Source organism: Suricata suricatta, chromosome 13 (assembly GCF_006229205.1).
Source record: "Suricata suricatta isolate VVHF042 chromosome 13, meerkat_22Aug2017_6uvM2_HiC, whole genome shotgun sequence".
Classification (NCBI taxonomy): domain Eukaryota; kingdom Metazoa; phylum Chordata; class Mammalia; order Carnivora; family Herpestidae; genus Suricata; species Suricata suricatta.
The window spans coordinates 48,838,958-48,845,810 of NC_043712.1; the positions used below are offsets into that span (position 1 = coordinate 48,838,958).

The 6,853-nt window shown below is 41.0% G+C and overlaps 1 long non-coding RNA gene across 1 annotated transcript; it reads right to left on the reverse strand.

Moving 5' to 3' along the window:
• Positions 1 to 3,029: 3,029 nt before the first annotated feature.
• On the reverse strand, positions 3,030 to 6,006 carry LOC115276831. The gene is made up of 2 exons (XR_003902110.1): positions 5,877 to 6,006; positions 3,030 to 3,272 (listed from the first exon to the last, which is right to left on the reverse strand). It is a non-coding gene; the product is annotated as an uncharacterized LOC115276831 (long non-coding RNA).
• Between the last annotated feature and the right edge of the window lie 847 nt (positions 6,007 to 6,853).

Genomic DNA, 6,853 nt, shown 5'->3' on the forward strand with positions numbered 1-6,853 from the left:
ATGAGATTCATTGAAGGGTGATCTGGTTGAGCCAGTTATTTGAGCAAACTCCTGTTGCCTGCATCTTTAGCCCTGTGCTCTGGCTGGTTTGATTTCTTCCAAGATTCTTTTGGGCTAGGGTGAATATAAATCTGATAAACAGCATTCTGGTTATTCTGGGAGAAGCAAATAGAGTCCTAATATTCAGCTGGTAGACTTCCCTTAATCCTCCTCTTCTTGGTGCACCTGGGTGGCTCGGTCAGTTAAGTGTCTGACTCTTGATTTCAGCTCGGGCCGTGATCTCACAGCTTGTGAGATAAAGCCCTGAGTTGGGCTCTGAGCTGACAGCACAGAGCCTGTCTGGGATTTTCTCTCTCACCCTCATGTTCTCTCTTTCTCTCTCAAAATGAAATGAAATGAAATAAAATAAAATAAAATAAAATAAACACAAAAATCCTCTTGTTTTCAAAATGGTACCCTAGTCCTCACTGCCCATGGTGTTCTTTCCACTTCAGGGACCCCCTGTTTTCCTTTTTTCAGGGAATAAAAATGGCCTCTGTTAGGTGGGGGGACAGCTGCTCAGCTATGTGGAATGAAGGTATCTGTGGGTCTAATTGCTTCTTAAATAGATCTTCAGCCAATCATCCTTTATTTAGCGTAAACTTTACTCTCACTGATGCTGCCAATTCTTGAATATTTTGGATGTTCTGTGGTAAAAACAATGCTGCTTCTTGGCTTTCCCCATTGTTGGATGAGGATTTCAGTTACTATGCTTCCTTGTGCTTTACTGCTTCCTCAAATTTGATTTTATTATTTCTTATACCATCATTGTCCTTTCTCATCTCATTCATTTCACTTTTGAAAGAGACCGATAAATCCATGTGTTCAATATCTGCTGCCTGGCTTGGAAATGAGAGAAATATTGACCTAAATGATTCAAAACTGAATAATAATAATAATTTGATGTTACTGAAAAGGAATTTTTGGAATGGATTTTTTTGGTACCTAAAAAGGCCTTATTAAAGGATAATTTACATATTATAAAATTCATCCATTGTACATAAGTGTGCAATCCCGTCACCACAACTCAACTTTTAGAATATTTCCATGATCCCCCAATGGTCCATTGTCTCTGCTGGTAGTCAGTCTCGGCTCCCACCCTGAGACCCAGGTGACCAGTCTTCTGCTTTCTGTCTCTGTATACTTTCTTTCTCTAGACATTTCATGTAAACAGAATCATGAAATGCATAGTTTTGAAAACATCTGGTTTTCTCATAGTGTAGTTTTTGAGGGTCATCCTTATTATAGCATGTAGTAGCACTTTATTTTTATTGGTGAATAATATTCCATTGTATGAATACAGATGACTACAGTTGTTTCTTTATTCTCTAGTTGATGGAAATTGGGGGTGTTTCCAGGTTTTACACTGTTATGAAAACTGCTACATGAACATTCATATCACAGTTTTTGTATGGACATATATTTTCATTTCTTTCGAGTAAATACTGTTAAATAACAAAATTCAACCAAGTAAATTTGAAAATCCAATTGGCTTTTTTAATTCTTATTTTATTTATTTTAATTAATTAATTTTGAGAGAGAGAGAATGAGCAGAGGAGGGATAGAGGGAAAGGGAGGGAGGAATCCCAAGCAGACTCCCCACTGTCAGTGCAGAGCCTGAAGCAGGACTCCATTTCACAAACCAAAGAGTGAGATCATGACCTAAGTTGAAATCAAGAGTCTAATGCGTAATGGACTGAGCCTCCAAGGCACCCTCTAACTGTCTGTATTAAATAATTTGAATTAGGCAGCCTCCCATCTAGCAAGTTAGAAAGGTACTCTGAGGAGCTGTCCAAAATGGAGGGTTTTTTATAGAGGGAAGGTGGGGGCAAGAAAATTATTAGCAAAAGAAAAGAATTGTTTCAGATGAGGCTGTTTTAACTTAAAATAGTCTTGGTGCCAAAGCAGCCCCGCTTGGGGCAGCCTGCCCTTGGCCACTATAGACATATGCACTAGAATATTGACATGGTACGTGTGTGCAATTGAACCAAAATGCTTACTTAAGCTCCCTGCCCCTAACACACCGAATAAAAGCTTCCTCTGCTAACCCCTCAAGGAGACAGTGCTTTGAGAGCTAGTGCCCTATGATTACCTGTAACAAGGAATATAAAGTTCCTTTCTTTCGATACTTCCTTGGGTTGTGGTGAATTTGATGCATGCCCAGCAGGGAACCCCTTGAGTTTGGTTGTCCTCTCTAGCATCTTTTAGTATTGCAGCAGGGTCTGTGGTCAGGAGCACTTTGTAAGGACCCTTTCAATGGCATGAGGGCACTCCTTCTCTGATGATATTTTATTTTACTTACTATTTATTTATTTAATTTTTACTGTCACACTATTTTATTTAAAGATAAGCTTTTATCATATATTTTGAGATGTGCATCTAATGGATTGATCCGGATTGGAAAAGTGTGTGAGGTTTCTTTGTCTCTTGAAATCTTACCAATTGATTGTTACATGGCCGATTTCATTACAGATTGCTTACAATGTGATTGCATTCTGGCTTGTTATTTATTATCAGTTTTTAAGTTTATTTATTTAGTTTGATCTGATGACATTTTAAATACAAAGTCACCAGCCTCTGGACTGTAATCAGGAGGTGCTTTTGAATTAGGATCCAGGAAACCTTCTTTAAGCTGTTGATGGTAGGTCTGAGCATAAAACATGGCAATTTACAGTAGTGGCCACATGAGTCTAACTCAACTCAATTGGACTGGGCTCAGGAGGTAATCTATTTTTTAAAAAAAATCTTTTGAGGATTTTCACGAATCCTCAAAAGAAATTGTTTACTTAGTCTTTGACCAACGAGTGAAGGATACCTAAGGAAGATTCTTTGCTCAGGCAGTTTTATTTTGAAAGGCTTATCTTTTCGGAGTGGAAAGCCTTCTCAGAGAGAAAACTGGGAGACCAAGTACTCAGGTAAAGAATATGTAACTGAACCAAATGAGTTATTCCACTGGATGTGCAGGAAGCTAATAAGAACTGACATTGAGCTTTTGCAGTGGAGAAAGACAAACTATTTACTAGGGTGGCACCACACAGGGGGACAGGGAGCTAATGCCCTAAAATCCTGAACTCTCTGATGGTTTGCAAAGTGAGAATTTTTAAAGGCAACACTTGGGGTCTCCCATGAAGGTGGAAGCTGTTGATTGGAAGCCCATGAAGTCTTGTAAGCAGGTGCTGGTGTCACTTCATGCAGTCGCTCAGAGGGCTTTTCCAACTTAAGAGGCTTGGAATCTAAAAGAAAAAACAACCTTTATTTTTGATGTTAGAGGTTTCATTGGGTACATTTGGTGATTATATGTCTAGGCCAGTGCTGATCACTCCTCCTAGGGTTCCTTTCCTTTGAATGATAAGCTAGCACTCCTACCCCTAGAACCTAGGCCTGTGTGTTCCTTTGTTGGTCCAGCCAGGCCTGTGGAGGATGTGACCTCTAATGTCTTGAATTGACAAGAAGATGCCTGGATACCAGCCTCAGATAGAGGGGAGCAGTAGGAGTTATGCCAGCCTGATTGTCTTTTGTCTTAGGTAGCTCTTGTGTTTTTAATTTTTTTATTAGCCTTTGTAATACATCTTTCAATGAGATGATTTTGGAATCTTGAAGTCTTTTGGAGGCTTCTGGGTACCCGTTAAAACGGGCACCCCATTCTACTCGTTAATTTGGGAACCTTCAAGTGTACTTCTTAAATGAACAATCTTGTCTAATTGGAACTTCCCCCAGAATGGATGGCCACTGCACTTCTAGGTTATTTTTAGTAAAAAAAAATTCTTATCTTGCTGGATGTTTGAAGCTCCTTGGACTATTGTTCTTAGACATAAAATAAGCAGGTGTGCTGGAAAGTAACACACTTGACCTTTTAGGACTTAAAGATCCCATTAGCTAAGGCTTTGGGTTTCTCAGAGCCAAACTAATACCTGAAAGGGTATGGGCTGCAGGGTTGGGGATTTTGCATGTTTTGCAACGGTGTACCCTGTTGCATGGAAGTTTTCTCAAGGTTGGTGGGTGACTTAGTGTCACTCTAACCCATTCCATGACCACTCATCCTATCACAGGAGTCTTCTTGAGGTGGGGAATACTCTTAACTTTTAAATGCTTGACTGGTGTCCATTGGGTTTTCAGCTTTGGGGCCTCCATGACCCTGCTAGCAGTAGTCTTTATTTACACAAGACAAGACAAATGTGTGCCTAAATATGTTAGCAGTAATGTGTCCTGGTCGTAAGATGGCCTTGTGCACACCACAAGAACCTTGCTGAGGCTGTCAACCTGGGGAATTGTGGCCTGAGGGCTAGGGGCTGGCTGGGGAGGTGGGGGAGGGGGGTACTTCTCCACCACCTCACTGGGGCTCCAGGCACAGCTGCCAGAACACCTGGGCTCCAGACAAAGGTACCAGCTTAGGTGGATCTGGGCAGAACCGCCTGTCAGTTGTCTGTCAGCTCAAGCTGACCCATTCTGTAGGGGAAGGCCAATTAGACTCCAAAACAGTAGAGCTCAGATTAAGAGCAGCTCACCTACAGCCCTTAGAAACTTGAGAAAGTGAATACAAAAGGTTTGCAGGTATCACACCTGTGTCTCTTGTTGTCCCTGAATGCTTTGGGAACTTCGCTTCTGACCACCTTGCTGCCACCACATCTGTCAAACAGCAAAATGTAACCGAGTACATATGAAGATCTAATTGGCTTTATTAAATAATTCCTGAATTGAGCAGCACCCCGTCTAGCAAGTAGAGAGGTGCTCTGAGAGCTGGAAATTTCTTACAGATGGAGGGGAGGGGCAAGAAAATTATCAGTAAGAGAAAAGGATTGTTCTAGCTGAGGCTCTCTGGGGGGAGGGGAGAGCAAGAAGCAAGGTATCTTATCATGCAGATCATCTCATCTTCTTCTGGGGGATGGAGAGGACCCAGGTGACAGACTTATTGGTGCTGATGGAAGGAACAATTCTTTATATTGGCCAGTTAAGGCCACATTTTTAGGAGAAGTTAAAACTGCAATTAGATTGGGTATTAAGCTCTGGTTTGGGGACTTGGTTTAAGTGACAGCATGCTGGGCCTGCAGTTTTCTCTTTTATTTATTTATTTGTTTATTTATTTTAACATTTACTTATTATTGAGAGAGAGAAAGAGAGACAGACCACGAACAGGGGAGGGGCAGAGAGAGAAGGGGACACAGAATTAGAAGCAGGCTCCAGTCTCTGAGCTGTCAGCACAGAGCCCGATGCGGAGTCGAACCCAGCAACCGTGAGATCATGGCCTGAGCTGAAGCCAGACGCTTAACCAACTGAGCCACCCACCCTTTTAAATAATACTTAAGAGTGGAGCTGCTGGATCATATGATAAGTATACTTTTAACTTTTTAAGAAATTGCCAAATTTTCTTATCTCAAGCAGCTGTACCATTTTACACTTCTACCAGCAATATATGACGACTCCCCTTTCTCCATATCCTCAGTGACAATGTTGAATTATAGCCATTCTAATGGATGGAAGTGGAATCTCCTTATGGGTATCATTTGCGTATCCCTAGTGATTATTGACGTCATGCCTTGTGTTCAGGGCTGCTTCCAGATTTTGTGATTTGCTAGGAGGATTCACAAAACTGAGCTTGAAGTCACACTCATGGCTACAATTTATCACAGTGAAAGGACTCATAGCAAAGTCATCAAAGGTCAAAGGAGCAAGGGTGTAATCTGGAGGAAACCAGGTGTAGGTTCCCCAAAGTCCTCTGTCAGTGAAGTCGCACAGAATGTACTTAATTCCCCCATGAACTGTGACAACAGATGTGAAATATTGTCTGCCAGGAAATCTCATGAGGGAGTCAGGGCCAAGGGTTTTTACTGGGGGCTTACCATGTGGGTACCACCTACTTCACATGTACCGAAATTTCGCGTTCCCAGAAGAAAAGCAGATGTTCACCATGAACCACATTGTTGGTTTTCGGCACAGCGAGCCATTGTTATCAGGAAATGCTCAGAACGCTCCTGAATTCCAAGTTCTTAGCCAGTGGTAATCCTCACAGACAGGACTTCTAAGGATAACAGTTCTAGGCTTGCCACGTTAACTCCTTTCTGCACGAGCATCTTTTCATCATGCACTTATTAGGCATTTGTATATTTTCTTTGGTGATCTATCTCTTGCAATCATTTGTTTTTTAAAAATTGGGCTGTGTTAGTATGAGTTGTAAGAGTTCTTTTATTTTCTGGATACAAGTCCTTTATCAATAAATAATACGCAAGTATTTCCCCCAATCTGTACTTGTCTTTTTGTTTTTTTTTAACAGTGTCTTTGGAAGCGTAAATTATTTTGATGAAGTCTGATGGTCAATTTTTTATGGATTACTTTATGGATCATGATTTTGGTGTATATCTAAGATATTTTTGTCTAAACTGAAGGTCACAAAGATTTGCTTACATGTTTTCTTCTAGAAGCTTTATAGTTTTAAATTTTACATTAAAGTCTATGATGCATTTTGAGTTAAAAATTTTTAAATGTTTATTTATTTTTGAGAGAGAGAGAAAGAGACAGAGACAGAGAGCACGTGGGGGAGGAACAGAGAGAGAGGGAGCAGAATCCAAAGCAGGCTCCAGGCTCTGAGCTATCAGCAGAGAGCCTGACACGGGGCTCAAACCCACGAACCATGAGATCATGACCTGAGTTGAAGTCAGACGCCCAACCAACTGAAACACCCAGGTGCCCCCATTTTGAGTTAATTTTTGTATGAACTATGTCAAGTTGTAAGTTATTCCCCCCTCCGAATATGGATGTACAATTCATCCTGCATCATTTGTTGAAAAGACCATCCTTTTCTCATTGAAGTGTCTGGCCA